Source organism: Mandrillus leucophaeus, unplaced genomic scaffold, assembly GCF_000951045.1.
Source record: "Mandrillus leucophaeus isolate KB7577 unplaced genomic scaffold, Mleu.le_1.0 Scaffold330, whole genome shotgun sequence".
NCBI classification, from domain to species: domain Eukaryota; kingdom Metazoa; phylum Chordata; class Mammalia; order Primates; family Cercopithecidae; genus Mandrillus; species Mandrillus leucophaeus.
The window spans coordinates 509,721-531,449 of NW_012103477.1; the positions used below are offsets into that span (position 1 = coordinate 509,721).

General features: G+C 63.0%; 1 protein-coding gene across 1 annotated transcript in view; it reads right to left on the reverse strand.

Annotated features, from left to right (window-relative positions):
* Positions 1-21,729, reverse strand: part of MEGF6 (multiple EGF-like-domains 6) — a 144,271-nt gene that overhangs the window by 54,365 nt on the left and 68,177 nt on the right. The gene's annotated exons all lie outside the window — the stretch shown is intronic.

Genomic DNA, 21,729 nt, shown 5'->3' on the forward strand with positions numbered 1-21,729 from the left:
GGGCAACTCAGGGAAGCAGGCAGCCCATCCCAGCAGAGCCTCCAGCCTCCACCTTCTCTCCACTCTCCACTACAGCCAGGGGCCTGCCTGCCAGCCGAGACCCACCCCTCAGAAGCCTGCCCAGTGCTAAGATGTGGCAGAGAGCAGTCTCTGCTGATCCAAGGCACCTGGGAGCAAGGGCTGAGGGGCCACCCTTGAGCACGTGGGAAAGAAGAGGCCCCACCCAGTCCCAGCCTGTCTCACCTTGCCCTGTCCTGTCCGCCATCCAGAGGACAGCCCGCCCCCTCGGCCCCCAACACTCTGCAGCAACGGGCCTGCCTGGGCCCTGCCTGTCTGCGGGGCCTCCTAGGGAGCCCCTCCCGTCAGCCTCTGAGCCCTGGCTATGAGCAGCCTCTGTCAATCTCACGGATAGACAGGCTGACGGGGCGGTTTGAAGGTGCCTTCCACGCAGGGCAACATCATTTATGACCGTAATGTGCATCCCATTGCCAACGGCTCACCAGCAAGTGCCAACGGAAGCTCGAGGGTCCCGCCCTCCACAGCCACAGTCCAACAGGGCCTCAGTCCAGCAGTTTCCATGGAGGTGGGGGCCAGGCTTGAGAGGGGTACAGGGGAAGACATCAGAGGCCAGGCCTGCAAAGGCACGGGCCGCAGAGGCGGCATCCATCCTCCGGGAGGTGCACAGCCGGCCGCTCTGCGCCCTGCGAGCTCTCCCTGGTCTCTGTGCCTCTCCGCCTGCTGCAGGACGGGGCCCAGTACTCGGCAGGAGCCTGGGCAACAGAATCCCTGCACCTCTGACTCCAGTCACCCTCACCAACAGGCGACGGGGCTGGGGTCCTCCATCAGCACCCCATCTGGGGAAGGTCCCTCAAGAGGCCCTCAAAGGCTGCCTCCCAGCTCATGCAGGCCCCACTCTGACACCCTCCAGACTCCGGGGTCATGGGAGGAGGAAGAAACCCACAGGAAGCGGGAGGCACCAGCCGCACCCTCAGGATCCCACGCTGTCCCCCAAGTCTTGCCCACCTGGGAAAGGGCTCCTGCCTCGTGCTGTCTCGAGGAGGAGGAAGGAGCCCAGGAGCCACTGCGTGAGGCCCTGAGCAGGGAAGGGCAGGCGCCCAGAGTCTAGGGCCAGCTGGAGCCCACAAGCCCCAAAGACCACTGAGCCGTGCACTGTGGCTTGTCCCAATGGACATGCGTGCTAGCGTCACACGTCACCATCTCAGTTAGTATGTTCTTAGTAAGAATGAGTAGAAGAGAACTACCTGGTGAGCCATTTTTATATGGACTGCATGCTGAAAAGGATCATATTTGCACCTATTACGTTAAACAAAATATAGTATTAAAATCAATTTCACCTATTTACTTTTGCTTTTCCGGCGTGGCCCTGAGAAACTGTGAGACAGTGTGTGTGGCTTACATGTGTGGCTTACATTCTGTTTCTGTTGAATAGCCCCAGCTCTACTAGTAAGAACTGAGGCCCCAGGTGAGCCATGGAAACGCTCTGTGCCTCCGTTTCCCCATCTGTAACAATAGTACCTCACTCCTATGGGAAAAGCACTTGACTGAGGGTCCATAAAAGTCAACAAACGTGGGAGTGGGAGGCCGAGTCTGGAGGCCTGACCATGCCCCTTCCCGGCCCCTTGCTCCTGCAGACACCCCAAGGCCATGCAGAGACCCATGGGAGAGACAGTGTCCAGAGCTGATTCTCAGAGGGCAGGGGACATCCTGGGACCTGTCCACCTCCTAAGCCATGGTGGACACAGCCATAGTCCAGAGGCATCCTGGAAGCCAGCCATGGACCTGAGCCTTGGCCCTCTCCCTTGATAGCCATCACCTCCATACCCCCACCTCAGCACCCCACCAGAGCCGTCTGGGGGCCACCGCTCCGGCCCACCCATTCCCCTTGGGGCTACCATCACCCCTTCCATTCATCTGGACTCCAAATCCCACATCCATCTAGGCTGAGGGCTGGGCTACCACAGCCCGTGTGCCCAGTACCCAGTGCAGAACTGGGGCCACAGAGGCAGCTCCTGGCGCACGGAAGGGCTGTATGGCATGGCCACATCCCAGGGCCTCTCTGGCCTCAGTTTCCTCATCTGTGAATGGGCAGAGGCCGGAATGAGACCAGCTCAGGGGCCCTGAAGCAATGAGACATGTGACTTGGGAAGGAGAACCAGGACCAGGTGTGTCACCACCACGGTGGCCGCGGGGTCCAGGCAGGGGAGGGCGGCCAACAGACCAGAGCAAGCCTCCAGGGAACAGCTGTCACAGCGCAGCGAGGCCTTCAGGAAGCTTCCTGCCAACAAGTTCAGGCAAAGGAAATTATCTTTTCTGCCCCGAAGCCCCCAGGAGCTATGGGAGCCTCCTGGGATCACATCCCCATCTCACCCTCAGGGTTGCTCGCATCAGACACCCTCATCTGACAGGCAGCAGGGAGGCTGCCCCTCTCCGCTCACCCAGCCCCCTGGACCCCCACACAGTGTACCCTGGCCCCACACAGGCTCCTCCTACCCCATAGCTTGGAGTCCCCCACTTCCGCTCCCCTTCCCCTCCTCTGCTGCCCCGCGCCCACCTGCCCACCTCCCCTCTGCCCTCACATGCAGGCCCATGATTAAACCCTCATTCTGCCCAGGTGGAACCCCAGTGTGGTTGCCCCCCCAGTGGCCCTCGGTCCTGCCCTCTGCCCACGGCTCCTGGGACATTCTCCTGTGGTTTTGTTAAGCCAATTTCCAGAGGAGAAATGGCTTCCCCAGGGCCACGCAGGGAAGAAAAGCGCAGCCCAGGAGGCCCAGGTCCGACTCTCCCCCAAATCCTGTCCTCACTGGGCCACCTCCTTCGGGTTCCTCCAAGGGAGTGGCTCTGGCGGGCACCCACAGGCGCCCCTGTGGTTGGGCACATGGTCTCTCCTGCTCATTACCCTCCCCAGGTCATGGCAGGCACCGGGCAGACTGTCGGGCAGGGATCAATGCTGCACCTCCCCAAGGGGGCATCCCTGGGGCCTGGGCAAAGTGTTTCTAGGCAGCTCCGGCTTCACACCCTGGCTCTGGTCGTCGTCTGGTGGCCTTGGCCTCCCTGAACGAGCCTTCCGTGGTAGTCTAGACACCCACACTTCCTCCTGCCCAACAGACCATGAACTCCGATGCACCCTGCAAAGACACTGACTCAGCCGTCACCTCTGCAAGGCCTGCCCGGCTGGCCGGCCCACCCTAGGTTGGACCCCCCACCCCTGCCCACCCTCCTCTACCACACCCCTTCATTGGCTCATTCATTTAGCTTTTCGTTCAACAACGATGTGTGTGCCCACCACGGGCAGGACGTGGCTCTGGGGTACGGTGGCACTGCCCCACCCGACTGAGATGTCTGTCCAGGTCCCCACAGCCCGGGAGGGCTGGAGTATACATGAGCCCCAGCTGAAGCTCTGGGGTGCAGAGGGCTCTGGGCCGTCCCTCCTGCTAGGCTAGGCAGGATTCCGGGCGTGGCTGTGGGGGGCAGCAGCACACCGGGGCAGAGCGCCTCCGAGGCCCAGGCTGCACCCGCAACACCCCTCCCCCACTCAGTGCCGCCACCGAACACATCCCGGCCGGAGCCTGTGGGGTCTGGAAGCTGTTTGGGAAATGCTTTCCCGATGTGGAAATGCAGCCGGCGTCTGTGCCTGGGAATGTGTGTGTGTCAGCAGAAGGCTCTCCCAGCCCCCAGTGGCTGGCTCCAGCTTCTCCTCTCTCTCCAAACTGGGCGGCCACCGGGCTCCTGCCAGGACCCAGGCCAGGGTGAGGGCCAATGCCATCCCCAAATGTCACTGCTCCCCCTTGGGGCTGGGCCCTGACTCTAGAACTTCAGGCAAAACTAGAGCCTGAAAGTGGACGGGGTTCAGCCAACACCCCCACTGTTGTGTGTGTCTGTCCCTCAGGGCTCACCTCTGACACCCGCTCCACAAAGGCCCCCCTCCGGCCTTGCGGCTCAGGCGCCTGGACACGTGCCTCTACCTCCCTGAGAGGGAGACGATGCCGGGCTGTCCATGCTGCCCCGGCCTCTGAACACAGAGCTAGTGTTGGGCAAAGCTGGGCTGGGTATGGGAGTAAGAGAGGCTGTGGGCACAGTGCGGGCTGCCTCCACCCAGGTTCCTGGGGGCTCATGCATGGGGAGAGGGGGCCGCCAGTGGGGCCCAGGGGGGCCAAGGCCCCAGGCAGCCCAGTGCCCAGCCCAGTCTACCTCCTCAGCGGGCAATCTCCCACCTGGCCAGGCCCCTGGGGATGGCATCACAGACCCAGCACCTGGCATGAAACAGGGGGAAGGAGATAAGCCCTTGGCTGGTGGCAGGCGGGTTGAGAGTATGAGAGGAAGGAGTGACACTCAGAGAAGCTACCAGGAGCCACAGTCCATAGTCCTGACTGAGGTGGCCACGTTGCAGGGAAAGGGTTCACAGGCCCAGCAGGCACCCAGGTGGAGTGGCAATCACCACCGCCCACAACGGCCTGCGTGTGCCCTGTGTGCCAGGCCAGGGGTGCTCCCAGGTGGGCAGGTGGACCCTGAACAAGTGACTGGGGGGCACCAGACCCTGGGCTCTGCCCTCACGGACACCTGCAGCTCACTCTTCCCTCTCCCACAGAAGGCAGGAGACGGTGGGCGTGGCCACATGAGCGGAGGGCACAGGAATCACTTCCGGCCATGACATTTAAAAGCAAGTGTGAGATTCTTGGTCCTCTCATCCCACTTCTGCCCTGGGCACATGCATTGGTAGGGGGACCTGATCTGGGGTCTGGATGGGATGATGGGGTGGGCCATGGACACCGGAAGGTAAGGGCGTGTCCCCCGCAAAAGTGCTGGTCCATACACAGGTGGAGACTATCCCAGCTAATGCAGGGGGAGGGTGGAGATCGGTGGCCTGGGAGGGGCTGGGACCAGGCTTGGAGTCGGGGAAAGGAGCCACCTAGAGCAGCAAGGGGCACAGGGCTGCAAGGACAGGGCTCAGTGTGCACCTGCTGACCCCCACTACAGAGAGCATGGCCAGGAAGTTGCTAGAAGGAGGCCACTCTCAAGCTTCTCTTTAATCTGCCTGCAAGGGCTCAAGGCTCCTAAGCCCCAAAGCCCTCCCATGCCACCCTACCTCCGTGAGTGGCATGTGGACCTGCCCGGCGGTTTCCAACTCTTGACCTCCAGAGCCCAGCCCAGAGCAAGAGGTCCATTTGTGGCCTGGGGTCTCACACAGTCCAAGCTGCCTCCCTGTGGAGACAGAGCAGAATGGCCTCCCCAACATTCCTCCCACCCCTTCTCTCACTGTTGCCACCACAGAGCTTGTATCAGAAGCAGAGGGGCCCCCACCCGGCCTCAGAGCACACAGGGCCTGGCAGGGCCTCCCCAAACCGTTCCAACGTCAGCCTCATGGTAAACCCATTACCCTGTCCCTCCACTCCTCACCCAAGCCAGAGGAAGGAAAATCGAAACCACCGCTGTTTCCGTGAGCCCAGCTGCCATTCCTGACTGCAGCTGTCCCTGGCTGGGGCCAGGCAGAAACAGGGGGTGCCCCCTTCTCTTGTACACACCAGTCCCCGGGTGAGCCCAGGATAGAATGGCCCTGTCTCCCGGCTCTGAGGGAGGCATCAGACTCCCAGAGCCGCCCCCGAGAGCCCGAGGCCTGGTCTGTCCCGGTAAGACTCTGCTGCGGGCCAGCAGAGCATGTGTGCGTGTGTGTGACCACACTGTCTGTGGTTCTCTGTTGCCAGGCTCTTTCCCACCCAGCTGTGCAAGGCCCAGGGACACCTGAGCCCTCGAGGGCTGACACAGCACCCGCTGGGGATGTAGTCCCCAGGCAAGGCCAGCCCCACGCCCCAGAGCCCAGACTCTCGCTGGGACATCAGAGCCGCCAGGGGAACGGAGATTGCAGACAGGCAAGAGGATGTCTCATACTGCACTCGCAGGTCTCACACTGCACTCAGAGGAGTGATCCGGGAGGCTTCCTGGAGGAGGTGGCGCTCAGCTGGCCTTTGGACATGACATTTTCAGGGACATGAACAGGCTTGTTGGAGGCCATATGGGGTGGGTGCAGGATGGCTGGGCAAGGCAGCAGAAGAGGTTGGGGTGTTCAGGGAAGGCCCAGGTGCCAGGCAGGGAGTTTTAGCAGAAGCTGCGTGCCTGGAAGCCCAGCCCAGACATGCCACATGGTGCTCAGGGCCTGGCCCACAGCAGGCACCTGGCCAGTTCAAATGAACCAATAGTTGGTGGCCGGGGTACCTCGCCAGGCTGGCTTCCAGCAACCCCGGGGCCCAGTGTGTCACTGCTGCTGACCTCTCTCCACCAGAAGCGGAACAGAACCTGCTCACAGAACGCCGGGGTCGGGGGGTGGCAGCCAGATCACACCCTGTGCCCAGGGCCCAGCCAGCAGCCTGTGCTGCCTTCGAAGCTGCCCAAGCCTGCAGCTGGCAGGGCCTGGCCATCAGCCTCTGAGGCCCCTATGCCACCCTCCTCTGCCTCTGAGGCCCCCAGTGTGGCTCTCCCTCCCCAGTCCATGCATGGAGTTCGTCCTGGCCCATCACTCCTGGGCAGCCATCCCAGAAGTCCTCAAGTCCCCAAGGCCACCGGCATGCCCGCTGCACGGGCCCAGCTCAGGATACCCTGTGTCTACACAGAATGCAGAGAAGCAAAGCTCTAACCCACTGGGCTTCCCTGCCTGGACTTGTGATCAGTCCTGAGGCTCGGAGCGTCCACACCCTCCCCTCCAGGTCTCCCACGGGAAGTGCTGGGGCCCTAGAGGTCTGGTCATTCCAGCCATCTCACGGCCTTGAGCACTGCTTTCTCTCCAGGGAAGGGAAGCTCTTGCCCTCTGCCTCCTTGCACAGCCCACCTCCCCGACCCCTAGAGCTACGTCTGGCCAGTCTGGGGGAGGTGGAGAATTCGAGGCAGAATTTGGGGGTTTGGCTGAGGCCTCAGTGGGGTCAAGAGCCCTGCAGGATCCCGGGGTGAGGGGTAGAGAATCGGGGAAAGGCCTGGGCCAAATCCAATGCTCAAGGGTGCCCTGGGGAAGAGATGGGGCGTGGTGGGGAGGCAGCCCAGGGCGCTGGGTCTAAGGTGCAGTGTCACTACAGATCCAAGGCCTAGAGAGGAGCAGTGGCCGGGGACACAGGCAGCAGCGGCCTGCCATCAGGAGGCTGGACCCCTGACAGAAAGGCCAGACGGGGCCAGCAGAAATGCATGGGGAGGGGCCGGGGTGGGTGTGGGAGATAAAAGTAGAGAGAACACGACGGGAGAGGGGGAGGCTCAGGGGCTCAGCAGGGTCTCTCCTTCCTAGCAACACGGCCCCACCCGCACACACCTGGCTCAGCGCCTCGGCCCTGCCAGGAGGGAACAGTGGGTTCCACTCTCAGGAGGCACAGGGGGAACGTGACTGGGCGCGGGTCATGCAGGAGGCACCTGTCCTCCTGAGGCATCCGCAGCTCTGAGAGTTCACAGCCCCGGACTCTGGAGTGCAATCGCTCCAGCCTCCTCGTGAGTAGCCCCTGGGAAACCAAGCTGGGGCCACTGGGGCTTCCGGGAGGACTAGAGGAAAGTGGCTACCTGACGCCTTGGTTTCCCCAGCCCAGGAGGCCCTTGACTTAGTGGCAGAAGCTTCTAGGACCGGGGCAAGGCCTTGCCTGAAGCATCACTGGTCACCTTCCCAGGTGCAGGCTTATCTTCCCAACAGATGGCTCCCCGGCCAGGCCAGGGTCCCAGGGTGTGCTGAGCTTTGCCATGTGAGGGTGTCCACTGAGCCTCCCCAAGCTCTGAGTCTGAGGACTGCAGCCTCTGAGAGTTACGCAGGCCCCCGGGGTCGCACCTGTCCACCATCAGGGCTGGGATCCAAACCCAGGCCTTCCGGGCTGCTGCCTAAACCCACCGGCCCTTCAGCCCTCTGTGTTCATCTGAAGCACAGCCACAGACGCCTGCAGGCTGCCCGGCTCGGGGTGTGCTCAGGGAAACCGCCCCAGCGTCCTGGTTCTGGGCAGTCAGAGAAAGCCTCTTGTCTTTCTGTTGCTGGGCTGGCTCTCACCGCTGATGTTGAAGGCTATTATTTTCCCGGCTTGGCCTTAACTGAGAACGTGCCTGCCAGGGTCTGCTCATTAGAGTCAGGAAATGAAAGCTTTTCACTCACAGCGCCTCGGACGGAGGAGGCCTCTGACCACAGACGCCCTGTCGGAAATGCTGCCATCCTGCCTGGAAGGAACACACTTTGCAGCCGGGCTTCCCGCTGCATTGGGAAGACAGCCAGCTGAAGAATGTTGGCCTGGGGAGGCCCAGATTCAGCCACCCGCAGGAACGTGGCCCCAGCTTTGCAACCAGAAGGCCCAGGTTCAGGCCTGGGCAGGGCCCATGCGCGAGGGACGCCGGGGCTTCGCCACACCTCCAGCCTCCATCTCTTTCCCTGCGAGGGCAGCCTGCCCCACAACTGTGTTCGCTTGTTCACTCCTGCTGCTCCTACAAGATGCCTTAGTCTGGGTAATTTACAAACCCCTGGACGTATGTCTTACAGCTCCAGAGGCTGGGAAGTCCAAGATCCAGGCACAGCAGACCAGCCCTCTGCCTCCTCCCTGGCAGCTTCACAGGGCAGAAGGGGAACCGCTCCCTCCGACCTTTTCTGGGGCAGTAATCCCATTCCCCAGGGCAGAGCCTTCCTGGCCCCCTCACTGCCTACGAGGCCCCACCTCTTCACACCATCACACTGGGGAGTCCATCTGAACACAGGAATTTTGCAGGGACACCGATATTCAGGTCACGGCACCAGATGTTTGTGGAATACCCACTAAGTGCCAGGCGCTGCTGGCACGGGGACTGGGAATGAGTAAGAAACCTCTTCCACATCCAGAGAAGCCACCAGCTAGAAAGGGCAGATGGCATCCTGGGGCCAAACAGCCAGCAGCCCAGGCGTCAGGGCTGGGTGGGGCCAGGCACAGGATGGGGCCCTGGAGGTTGCCCTGGACTTCAAGGGGCTCTGGGCATCTATCCCCTCTGCCACCCTCCAGCTCTGACTCTGCAAATGCTCCTGTGCTCCCTGGGCCTCTTGCTTCACTCTTTAAATCCCCCATGGCACTGCCCCATGGGGGGCCTCAGCACTTAACGTCATGGAGCAGGGCTGCTGCCCAGACTTGGCATGGAGTGTGGGTCACACAGAGCTTGCGGGGGCTTTCGGCCACCATGCCCCCTCTTCCAGTTCAGCAAGAGTACACTGTCCCGGGAAGTGACAAAGTCCTGAAAGCACTAAAACCTCCTGGGAGACGCCCGTGGAAATGCCGTTCTCCTGGGTGGAGGCCCTGCCATGGGTGGGACAAAGTGTTGCTCCCACAGGAAGGTCAGAGAAAAAGCTCCAGCACCAAGGCCCTCGTGGAGTGCAGGCAGACATGCGGGTACCTGCCCTGGGTGCCAGGACCAGGGTCCAAATCAGGGCCCTTTGCCTACTCATTTCTCCCCTGCTTGGGCTCCCTGGGAGAGGCACAGCTGGCCTGAGGGAGGCAGCCGGTCAGCACCCAGGCTTCCTAGTCCGTGGCCCTCGGTCACTTCCCACATGCCTTCCTCTCCCTGGGGACAGTGGGAACCTGGCAGTGCCCTCAGGCAGCAGGCAAGGGTGTGAAAGGCCAAGCCCACAGTGGCAGCAGAGAGTGGGCAGGGATGGGTGGGAAGGGCAGAGCGACAGACTCCCGGGCACAGGGACTCCCTAGGGGCACTGCGGTGGAGTCTCTTTGGTGGTCTGTGCTACCCTGAGCTCACCCCCTTACAGCAGGTCCCTTTGCTTCTCACAAGGGTGGCATCCCACACAGCCCACTGGCATCCCACAGACACTCCAATGAAGACCCACCTCCACCCTGGAAGCCCCCGCAGCCAAGGAGCAGCTGAGAGCCGGGGTCTGGCACCGAGAAGGAAGAGCTGCCACTTCCACCAGAGAAGGCACCTTCTTCTGCCCAGCCCCTGCCTGGCCACCTCCCCCCACCCCTGGCTGTCCCCTTCCCCACGATCCCTCCTTATCTCCTGGAAGGATGGGTCAGCCGGGGTGGGAGCAGCACAGTCTCGGGGCTGAATCCAGCCCCAGTGTGCGAAGGCAGCCCTCAGGCCTGGATAGCGGGGTCCACCCGGCCCCGGAGGCCGAACGTAGCACGGCTTTCTCCTTCTGAAAAGCACAGAACACTTCTCCCCAGTGCATTGTCACTATGGTCTTCCAGCCAAACCATGGGCTTCATGCAAGGGCTGGACCCATTTTACAGGTGGAATGTTCACAGGACTGAACTCCAACCCAGCTGGCAGTGGAGGGAGGAGCTGCTTATGGAGACCTGCCGGGGTCCCCAGGCCTGGATGTAGGGTCCTGGCCACCCCCACTCAGCCTGATGTGGGTCCTGGTCTCCAAGGACCATGGTCGAGAGGAGGCAGAGGAAGGCAGCTGGAGAGGGTGGGGAGCCCAGGCCGAGGGGAGGATGGGCTACGCAGGTGGGGTGGCTCTTCTCTCTGTCCAGGCCTGGGACTGGGCGCTGGGCGTTTCGCTGCAGCCCAGGCCGTGGGCCTCGAGCATTTCCCCCAAATCCTTTAGATTACTGTAACGGCTGAGAGCAAAACGGCTTGCCGCATTTTACAGAGACAGACCGGAGTTCAGAGGGGCAGAGCGACTCACCCAAGGCCACATAATAAGGAGCTTAGGGAAGCTCAAACCTGGCCCTCGCTGACACCAGTGGCTGGTTCTGCGGTGGCCTCCTCAGAGAGGCTTCCCTGGAAAGCCCGGGCCGTCCTGGAGGTGAGCTCGGGGCCAGGCAGCCCAGGCAGGAGCTCTGCAGTGGAGTGCAAATTCCTCCCCAGGGCCTGCCAGCTCCGTCACGCACAGGCCTGAGCCCACCTGCCCAGAGTCCTGGGAGGAGGGTGGGCACATGTCAGAGCCGCGCCCTGCCCAGGAAATGGCAAAAGCGGCGGCAGGCATCCAGCCTCACCTGGGAGATGAGCCCTCTCCGGACTGCCCAGCCCAGCAGAGCAGAGCTCAGCTCCTGCCCCAGGCCAGTCTCCCAGAACATGACAAACACACTGGCTCCCGGGGCCAGGGCCAAGGCACCCTGAGGCCAGGCTCCTGTGCCAGCACTCACTCCGAGCTTCATGGGGCCCAGTCATCACTGCGAGCGGGTTCTGGGCCCACCCCATCAACCTGCCACACACTGCCCTGTGAGTGGCCAAGCAACGCGGCCCTTCCCTGCTCCGGAATGGCCCGAATCCTGCGTTGGTGCTCACGCACCCCCTGAGCCACGCGCTCACTCACGCGCTCGGCAAGGCTGCGTTTTCGGGGGAGGCTGGGCTGGCAGAGGGACAGAGAAAACACAGCAGGCTCTTGGCCCCTGGCAGAGCCCCCTTGGCCACACGGTGACTCGGAGCCCCAGCCATCCCAAACACGCAGGGCTGGGGGTGAGAACCCTCAGACGGTACGGGGGGGCGAGGCCAGGGATCGGGCAGGAGAGGAAGTATTACTGCTGCTGGGAGGCGGGGTCTGTGGCCCGGTCCCTGGCCGAGATGCCGTCTAGTCTCCTGGCTGGCCCCGGGTCATCCGGTCCATGCCCCTGCCTCTGGCCAGCTCTGCCAGATGGCAAAGACCTTTCCCGTCCGTAGGGACCCCTGGCAGAGAGATTCCAACACCTCCTGAAGGGATACGGGTCGAGGCCCGGGACTAATGTGTTTGCCGTCACTGTGCTGGGTTCAGCAGTGTCTGTCATGGAGTTGACATTCCAGAGGCCCACCACCTGCCGTGACTGGACGCCCAGCCCGCGTCAGCCCTGGAGGGGCATAAACACAGGCCAGCAGCCTCAGAACACGAATCACGAGACCCCGAGCTCTGGCCATGGGGAGTGGGAAGCCCATTTACCACCCGGAGCCGCTCGATTGCAGGAGGGCCTCTGAGCGCCACACCACTTGGTGACACAGGAAGGGGGAGTGTGGTCATTCTGTTTTCCGGGGCCAGACACACACCTGCCAGGGACCCCATTATGGGGCCTCCCACCACCCCAGGCTGAGAGACACATGGAAGGCCCAAGCGTCAGGCTAACCCTCTCCCGCAGCATCACAGCAGCCAGCCTGACCAGGCTCTGCAGCCCACAGACCTGAATAGGGACTCATGGGGCTACAGGGCGATACCCATCCCCTCTGCCCCCAAGCACCGTCTGCACCCCATAACAGGTGCTCTCAACTCCGGAGCACAGCCTTTGTGCAGGGGGCCCTGGGGCCTCTCTGTGGGCTTCCCTGGGCCGGCCTGGGCAGGGTCAGTGGAGCTCCTCCTAGGAGGGACCCTTCACGCAGCAGCCTGGGCCACGGCGAGAGCCTGCCCTCATGCAGAGGTTGCTGGAGCAGGCCCCGACACCAGCAGACGCTGGCCAGCCTGGGGAGTGTGCCACACAACCGCAGCCCTGGAGCATTGGGAACCTGCCAGGCAGCCCCCAGCCCAGGTCCCCAGCAGGGTCGTGGGCCTCTCACTCTGCTCTGCCTGGCGTTCCCAGCCACGGGCACTGAGGCCACCTGGGAGCCACACCACGCCCCCCCAAGGCCCGGCACCAGCCCTGGCCTGGCAGACCCATGGCTTCCCACACACCATCAAGGAGTGGGGTTTCAGACCCCATGCAGCAACTGGGGAGACGAGCGGGCTTGGGCCAAGGAACAGTGGGGCAGAGGGGCCCACCTGGAGCTGGGGGCAGGGTGGTGAGGGGGCAGGGTGGTGAGGGGGCAGGTGGCACTCAGGGCCGGGTCCAGGCTGACCTCGGGGGGATGACTCGGGTCACTGGACAGTGACCCTCTCTTTGCTCCCTACCCTAGGTGGGTGGGCACCCCCACTTTAAAGGGGAGCATATACAAGGCTCTTGGGGGAGAAGGAAGTTGCCTGGGTCCCATGGCTTGGCGAGGGGGCCAGCCCTCTCCCCAGGACACACAGGCCCCCACCCCATCCGTTACAGCAGGCGAGTTTCAGGGGCCGGGGGGCGCCTGTGTCCTTTGCGGGTCTTGGTGCTGCCTCTGCAGGGACTCCCAGCCCCGGGGACACCAGCCTGAGAGGGGTGCACTGCTTCCCCAGGACTGAGGTGAAATCGGTTCAGCACAGGCACCCCACAATGCCAGAGGCCAGGTAGCGGGGTCTGGTCTTAACCCTGACACCCCAGTCCCCGCCGGTGAGCAGCCCTGGGTGGGGGCTGAGTGGACCCTTCTGAGGGACTGCACAGGCCGCCCCAGGTGGGGAAACATAAGCTGCCCTGCTCCTCCTGCATCCCACCTGGGACAGGCTCCTCAGTGGTTGGGAACCTCCAGCTCCAACGTGTGGAGGTGGCCAAGTCCCGGGGCCTCCCACACCTGGAGTGGACAAGGGTGGGGGCCCTGCATGAGAGACGGCATGGCAGCCGGGCCCCTCCTCATCCCGGGTCTAGGAGGGGGTTCTCCTCCCCTTGTCCTGTCCAACTCCACCTGCACCTGGCTTGTCCTGGAGCCTCTGGGGCTTTCCGCCAGCCCAGTGGAGCCCCTTTCACAGAAACCACGGCAAAAGTCAGAAGGGAGCAGGATCCGGGAGCCAGCGGGGACTGTGCACAGGTGCAGCCACCCTCCCTCCTCACTAAGCCAGGGCTCCCGAGCCTCCCAGGCCCCAAAGGTCACAGCAACTTCTCCCCTCCCCCAGCCTCACACGGCCACAAGCACAGGCTGGAGAGGAGCACACAGAATCTGTTTCTAGAACATCCCAGACAGAGCAGATGCCCCTCCCACCTCCCCTGACCCCAAGTCCAGCAGGCTGGCCCCTGCCCCGCTCCAGACGGCTCGCAGCTGGACAGCTGGAGACAGCGTTGGGTTTGGCAGGGGAAGTTCTGGGAGATGATGACAGTAAGTGTCTGACCCGGGACAGCAGAGCAGAGGCCTGAGGACTCTCTCCCAGGGGCCAGGCTGCCCAGACTCACCCAGGGTCAGATGCCAGGGCAGAGGCTGGAGCAGGCAAAGGAGTGTGAGTGCGAGATGGGGACAGCTCAGGGCCCCCACCGCCACCCTCCTTGGCCTCCTCCCCCACCTCAATTCTAAACTGTTACCATCTCTCCCAGTGGATTTTCCTTCTGTCTGTTCTTGACTTTGCCGACAGCCTGCTAGCCATGGCGGGGCTGAGCTACAGGGTCTGCCCAGAGCTCGAAAACTCTTCGAACCCCGGGCCTTGCCTGAGCCATCCCTGCCTGCCCCTCCTTCCCCTTGCACGGCCCCCAAGGTGGCTCCCACCAACACCAGGTCCTCTGAGTCCCCCCCAGAGGCAATGTCAGGAGTAGGGAGCAAGTTGGGTGAGGAGTACCCCTAGTGGAGCCCTTGGAGCAGCCTGTGGGCCGGGAAGGAGGGTGCCAGGGAGGCCACCGAGGCAGGGTGGCAGTGGGCTGGGCCATGCCCCACCTTGGCAAGTCTTGCCATCACCCTGCAGCTGGTGTCCGGGGGGGCAGCGGCAGTAGAAGCCCCCGCGGTGTCACGGCACCAACCCGCACAGCCCCCACTGGCGACGGCACACCCATCCATGTCTGCGAGGGAAGAAGCAGGTGTGGTGCCAGCCACGCGGCCACCTCCTCCCTTCAGCCTCGGCCCACCTGAGGCCTCAGATGGATGAGGCTCAGGGCTCCCCACAGCACAGGGGACACTGTCCAGCAGAACAGGCCCACCGGAGGGAGGCCTGCGTGTGTAAACTCAGCAGCAGCGGAGCCACACTGCAAAACGAGTCCCTCCCTCGCTCCCAGGGAAAGTGGCCGCTCCCCGGGCCTTCAGTGTGGTGTGACTCGCAGGAGCAACATTTGGGTATGGCTTGGCAGAGGAGGTGGCCCTGCTTCCGTAAAACAGCCACACCCTTTTTGTGAGTCCCCAGAGATCGGCCGCTGTGTGTGTTCCGGTCAAGCGGTCTGCCACGGCTTTGGGTTTTCAGGAAAAACCCGGCTTCCCTCAGCTCTGAGGCCGGGAGTTCCACCGTCACCTGCACAGCAACACCCCCTCCCCGCTTCGGACAGCCCCAGGCCCCATCCTCCCTTCCTGGTGCGTCTCTGGGGATCTTGTGGCATCTGAGTCGGGCCTGGAGAGCAGGTTAGGAGCCCTGAACACCACGCCATGTTGCTGAGCCCAGCCTGCCAGGATCCAGAGCCCATGCTCTAGCCCGCCCTCCATCTTTGTGGGTGCAGGAATGTGGCAGTTCTCCAGGGGTGTGCCTCTGCCTGGTTCAGGCAGCAGGACGCCCCCCGGGACTTGGTCCTGGGCAGAGGCTGCATTGCTGCCTCCCCACACAAGTTGACTGGGTTGGTAGGGGATTGAGGGACGAAGGGGACCAAGTGACCTGCCTTGAGAAGGTACTGGACCCAACTTGAGGTGACGCAGGGACCAGGCGCCTCTGCCCATCCACCCCTGCTGAGCTACACCACCCAAGCTTCCAGGAATGCTCAGCCCCTGTGCGCTGCCTCTAAAGGCCAAAGCCAGGCCCTCCCCAGCTGCATGGGGATCGGAACCTGGAGGCAGGCTCAGAGCCAGTGGAGCCCCCAGCATGCTGAGGACGCAGATGGCCAGATGCCAGCCCAGCCCACAGGGTGCTATTCCCAGAAGATGAGGCCGACCTTTCCCACCAGCAACCCAGACAGACAGAACCCAGTGAGGACCTTTCCGGACCTGAGCCGGCCCAAGGCTCCCCAACGCCGGGGGCATTTCTCTTCGCACCTCCTTAAGACAGGCCCTGGAAGAGCCCTGGGTCGGGCCAAGGGCCTCAGGCTGAGCACAGTCCCATGAGAACGGCCGAGCGGAATGCAGGCCAGCCGTCTCCGGACTGTTGGAATGCAGCTGTCAGCACAGCCCTGCGGAGGTCCACGGTGGGAATTTTTTGGGAATTCCTAGAGAGTTACACAGGGCGAGACGGAGGCTGGCCAAGGCCGGGGTCAGAGCCAGGGTGCCCAGGGTCCCCTGTCTGCCTGGCCCCAAGAGCCTGCCCTGGCAGGCAAGCAGCAGCCCCTTCTCCGGTGTGAGGCAGGCACCCAAGCTCTGGGACCTGTCCTGACACTTAGGCCAGGTGGCTGGGAGGGCGGTGTCCAGGCAGGTGGGGCTGGATGCAGGTGAGCTTCCTCACAGCTGCTGGCACAGCTGGGTCCCCAGCTGCCCAGGCCTGAAACACTGCTGGCCACGTGAGCACGGTTCCCCAGCACCGGGGCACCCTCCCAGCAGCCCACCCTGACGCTGCTACGCTCCACGGAGAAAGAAGCCCACAGCTGGGGACCTTCAGGGACTCCCCATACCCACAGGAAAAGCCTCTTAGCCTGGCCTGGCATGGGGGCTGTAGGGTCTGGCACTCAGGACAGTTACCACTGCCTGGTCACCCTCGCTGAGGCTGCAGTCGCTCCTTATCCCCCCAAAGCCCCCAACCCCAGCATCTCCATGCTGGCTGGGACCCCACCTTGGGTACCTGTGGGCGCCACCTCCATCCCAGGCTAGGCTGAGCTCTAACATGCCCGTGGCTCTGGATGGGTGATCTATCCCCAGCTGGACCACGCAAGCTCTGGTGGGGACTGGCCCCACTAGTCTCGGGGCCCCCACACTCAGCCCAGAACAAGCCCACAAGGGCCGCAGGAGACCCTTGGTGAATACTGAAGAAGCTGCAGGTGAACCGGCCACCAGGAGGAAAGCCAGAGCCCGCCAGGGCAGCCGGGCCTCCCCAACCCCTGCCCCAGGCTTGGGCTGGAACTCTGGGCACCAGTCAGGCTGATGCCCCATGGCCACAGGCAGACCAGAGCCCAGGAGGGAGAAGCTCAGCTCTGGGAGCAGGTGACAGCTCCTCCCCAAAGCCGGTAGAAGCCTCCGTTTCCTCCAAAACCCAGGACCAGGGTGTTCAGGGCTCCAGCCTAGGTGAGAAGATGGGAGGCTGCCTGGGGCTTCTGGGGCACATGGTCAGGCTCAGGTATAGGCTGGCAGGTGGCTGGCACCCCATCAGTTGACTGCACGCAGAAGGGTCCATCAAGTCATCGAAGGCACTGGCATGGGACATCCAGGGCCACCTGGCCCTGCCGCTCCCCACAGCTCACCCTGCTCTCTGGCCCCACAAGGGCTCCAGCTCGGGTTATGGGCTGTCATTTGTGCCCTGGAATTACCTGGCAACACTGCAGCCCAGGGAACCACCCGGAGGCTGACCAGCCTTCCTGCACAAGGTGAGTCTTGAGCAGGGACCTCTCAAAGCCCAGTACATGGGCACTGGACAGGCCCCTTGCTCCAGCTTCTCCCAGGGATGACCCAAGCCTGTGCATGGGTGGGCAGTCGAAGGTCAGAAACAGGCTGGGCTCTGGGTCTTCACCTGGAGACTCACAAAGGTTGCCCTCACTGCTTCTCGCCAGCCCCAACCCAGGGATCCCCGCTCTCCCCTGAGTTGTGAGTGATGGCGGATGCCACCTTGTGAGTCCAGCCTGAAGGGTGGTGAGGGGAAGGCTCCACGCCCCCAGCCCTCCCCATCCCAAGAGTTTTCTACCAGCAGAAAGCAACAGCTCTCTCCACAAGTTAAACCCACAGGCGCCATAGACCCAGCAGTCCCACCATTAGGCACCTGCCCAAGATAAATAGAAACAGGGACTCAAACCACGGTGTGTGCACACGCTCACGGCAGCCTCGTCCACAACCATCAGAAAGAGGAAGCCACCTGGGTACCCACCAGCGGGTGATGGAGACAGACACGGAGGACGACAGCGAGGAGGAACCTCGAACCTCGTGCTGCGTGAAAGAAGCCCATCTCGAAAGGTAACAGTGTAGGATGGGGCGTACCTGCTGGCGGGTCCGGGGTCCCCTGGGAGGATGAGGAGAATGTCTCGGAATGAGATAGAGGTGATGGCTGCACAGCACGATGCATGCATGAAGGGTTGCTACATTTCAAAGGGGGTTATTTTATGCAATGTGAATTTCACCTTCATTTAAGAAAAAAGAAAAAATTGGCATCTCAAGACTGGACGCTGCACCTCACTTCTCCAGCAGTTTTGGTACAGAAGGAAGCAGGCGTGCCCAGGCCTCCAGAGTGCTCCATGCCAGATCTGGCCCCATGTCAGGGGCCTAACTCAGCAGCAGTGACTGCAATGTCACGAGTACCCAGCAGCCACCCAGCCGGGGCAGGGGCTCCGAAGACCCAGCCTTTGCAGCTGATCCAGCAAGCACAGGCTGCAGAGTGAGAACCCAGGGGGAGCGAGAGGGGACCCACATCCCCACCACCTGGGCACTCTCACCTTGGGGGAGCCAGTGTCCCCCCTGTGCTGGTCCATTGGCAGGAGACCCTAACGGGTGTGACAATGGGGCTCTCAGATCGGCCGCCAGGTGTGGACAGGGCCAGGATCTGAGGCTCCAGCCGGCCGGGGGTGGGCAGCTCCCCGTGTGCCTTGGGGCCCCCGAGTGTGAGGCAGGTGAGGAAGAGGATGTGGCTCCCAGCTCCGAGAGCCGGACCTGTGTGGCCATGTGTCCGGACAGCTCCCCTCTAGCGATGCCAGCCTCCTGGCCTACACCAGGCCAGATGCCCCACAGATGTAAGGCTGTCAGACCCAGCCCCCGTGGTGGTGAGACACCAGGGGCTCTGCTTGGGGGTGGCCCTGCCCCATGCAGGTGACAAAGTGTTTCCAAGGATCACACCTGGGGATGGAGCAGCTGGTGTCAGCCCGCTCCTGCGTGCAGACCCCAGGGGTCTCAGCCAGCATGAATCACTCTGAGAGAGGCTGCTGGGGACGACAGGACCCAAGGGGCCAAAGGGGTGGGATGTGGGGAGCCTCCACCAGGAGAAACTCTCGCCAAATTCCGAGTCAATGGGGCAGGATCAGGCCCTGAGCCAGTCCAGCTCCACACGTCACTCCGGGCTATGTCTCCCCTAGGACCAGGCACTGGCCATGTGGCCAGTACAACCCCTTAGCAGGCTGGCTGGAAACCTTCCCTCCCAGACACAAGGTCAACACAGACCCAACACACGCTCCCAGGATGCGGGCCAGCTCTCGCCCTCTCAGCGGTCACAGGCTGGCTCTGACTTATACTGCCACGGCCACAGGGGACAGGAGACAGCAACCTGCCAACCCTCCCCACACACCCCTCTGCCCAGACACACCACACTGCAGGGCAGCCGGAGAGTCAGGAGCTGGATGGGGGCATCCAGAAACCAGCAGGGCTATGGCTTCCATCAGGAAAACCAGCCACTCAGGTGAGCCCCCTGCCCGAGGCCACCCTCTGGGAGCCACCGGCACTTGTAAAACCCCTGTCACCTCCCAATCCACACTTCCACGCGGGAGCCTGAGAGCTGAGCTCCCTCTGGTGCCTGTGTTCAACCAAGCCTTGCTGGGCTCCCAGGTGGGCCGTTTCAGACATCTGGCAATCCCAGCCCCCCTTGAACCACACTTGTCCCCAAGTCAACGTTAGCATCAGCCCAGGCACCGGAGGGGACTCCTGCTCTGGACACGCTGAACTGTGGCTCAACTCTGGGTGCGTTTTCTCACCCTGCCCTCGGGACCCCAGCGGTGGCTCCCCTCAGGATTGCCACTCCACTGACGAGCACGGAGCCTCCCTAGGCCCCTGAGCCCTGGGCACAGCGATGGGCGTGAATGCAAAATGGCCACAAAGAAGCCTTAGCACTCAACCCCGCCCACCAGGGCCAGCCTCCCAGGCAGGGCCATCTCCCTGCTCCAGGCTGTGGGGACATGGTGAGGGCAGGTGTCCAGGGCCCTACAGGAACACAAGCTGCCTAGGGCTGCACCCGATGCCAGGAGGGTAGCAGGGGTCTAGGACAGAGCCAAGAAAGTGCTGAGGCATCCTGGTAAGGCCATGCATGGCGGGGACTTGGTGAGGGCAGGTGTCCAGGCCCCCACAGGAACACGAGCTGCCTGGGGCTGTGCCTGATGCCAGAAGGGCAGCAGGATGGGGTTGAGGATAGAGCCAAGAAAGTGTTGAGGCATCCTGGTAAAGTCACACATGACGGCTCACGCCTGTAATCCCAGCACTCTGGGAGGCTCTGGCTGGAGGATCTGTTGAGGCCAGGACTTTGAGATCAGCCTGGGCAACATATGAGATCCTGTCTCTACAAAAAATTAAAAATTAGCCAGGTGCGGTGGCATATGTCTGTCGTCCCAGCTACTCGGAGGTTAAGGCAGGAAGATCGATGGCTTCAGCCCAGGAGTTCAAGGCTGCAGTGAAATATGGTCACACCGCTGCACTCCAGCCTGAGTAGCAAAGCAAGATCCTGTCTCTAAAAAAAGAAAAGAAACCCGGGGAGACTCCCCTTGGAAGTGGGGAGGCCACAGCCTGCCAGGGTGGCTTGAGGGGAAAGGGCAGCTGTGCCCACCCACTAGGCCCAGACCCCCCACTTTTCTCGGCAGCTGCCTTGCCCCCCAAGCCCAGCTGGGTCTTCCAGTCCCCCACCAGGTAAACCTGCTGCTTCTTCCCGAGGCCCCACCAGTGGACAGATCAGATGCTGCTGCCCAGGTCCCCCCTAGAGCTCAGGCTCAGTCCAAGGCTCAGGGCCTGACCAGGCCCCAAGGACACCTTGCGAGGTGCCCAGTCCCTAATCTCCTCCAGACAGACCTAGCTGCCACTAGGGCTGGTGGGTAGGGACCTAAAAGGGAATGCACAGCTCTGTTCCGAAGGTCCAGGGAGGCCCCAAGCTCCGCCTAACTACCAGGGCCTTGGAGCCAGACTGCCCCATCACATGCCCCACCCCCTACTGATCCCCCCCATCCTCTTCCTTCCCTCCCTGGCTCCAGCCTGAGGATGGGGATCCACGGCCGACTGGCTTTGCCACCAGGGGCCCAGCCTGCCCAGCTCCCCCCACCTCCACGGCCGACCGGCTTTGCCACCAGGGGCCCAGCCTGCCCAGCTCCCCCTACCCCAGGGTGCTCTGGGTACCCTGTGAGCCTGGCACCTCCAGCAGGACCGCCACTGCATATCCCTGGGCGTGCTGGGTCTTTTCCTGAGTCTTCAGGAACAGGCGGAACGGGGGCACAGGCAAAAGACCCCCCTGCCAGCCCCAGGAGGAAGAGCTGATGAGGAGGGAGAGCCTCACCATGCAGGATAGAGGCTGGAGCCACAGGAGAGAGGCCGCCCCACACCCCAGGCAGGGGCGCTGTCCTCAGAGACGGTGATCCCTGAGCCAAGTCCGCCCACTGGGCCTCGGGCTATGGCAGGAGCAGGATTTACGAGGCCCTGCTTGCCCGGGAGGCCACGAGTCTTCCCAGCCTGCAGCCCGGTGTCACCCAGGCAGGCCAGGGCTGCTCCCAAAACCTCAGCCAGGAGCGCTGACGAAAACCAGCTGGCCCGGAGTCTGCCGCGCGTGGCTCCAGAGGAGAGGCAGGGGAGCGGCAGGGGAGAGGCAGGCATCGGGAGCTTCACAGGGGGGCCTGCGCTGGAAAGGCCCCCCTCCAGGATGGGTGGGCAGCCTCTCACCTGCTGTGCCCCAGAGGTCCAACCTCTGGGAACAGGTGGGCCCGGGAGCTCCCCGTTGGCCAGCACACCAGAAAGTGCCAACATGGGTGTGTGGCACAGCTGCAGCCTGCCTGGTCTCCCTCCCCAGGAATGTTCTGCCTGGAACCCAGCTGGGTCCCCCTACACCTCAGGGGCAGGGACAAGCGGGGGGCCCTGTGCGAGCTTGCTCTGCGGGGCCGACACGCCTCCCAGCATCCTGTGGGGAACAAGCTTGGCGCCTGCTTCCGGAACGCCCACTTGGGGTGGGGCAGAGCACATGCACCCCATCCCGCCCCCCGGCAGCCACCATGGCCCCCTTGC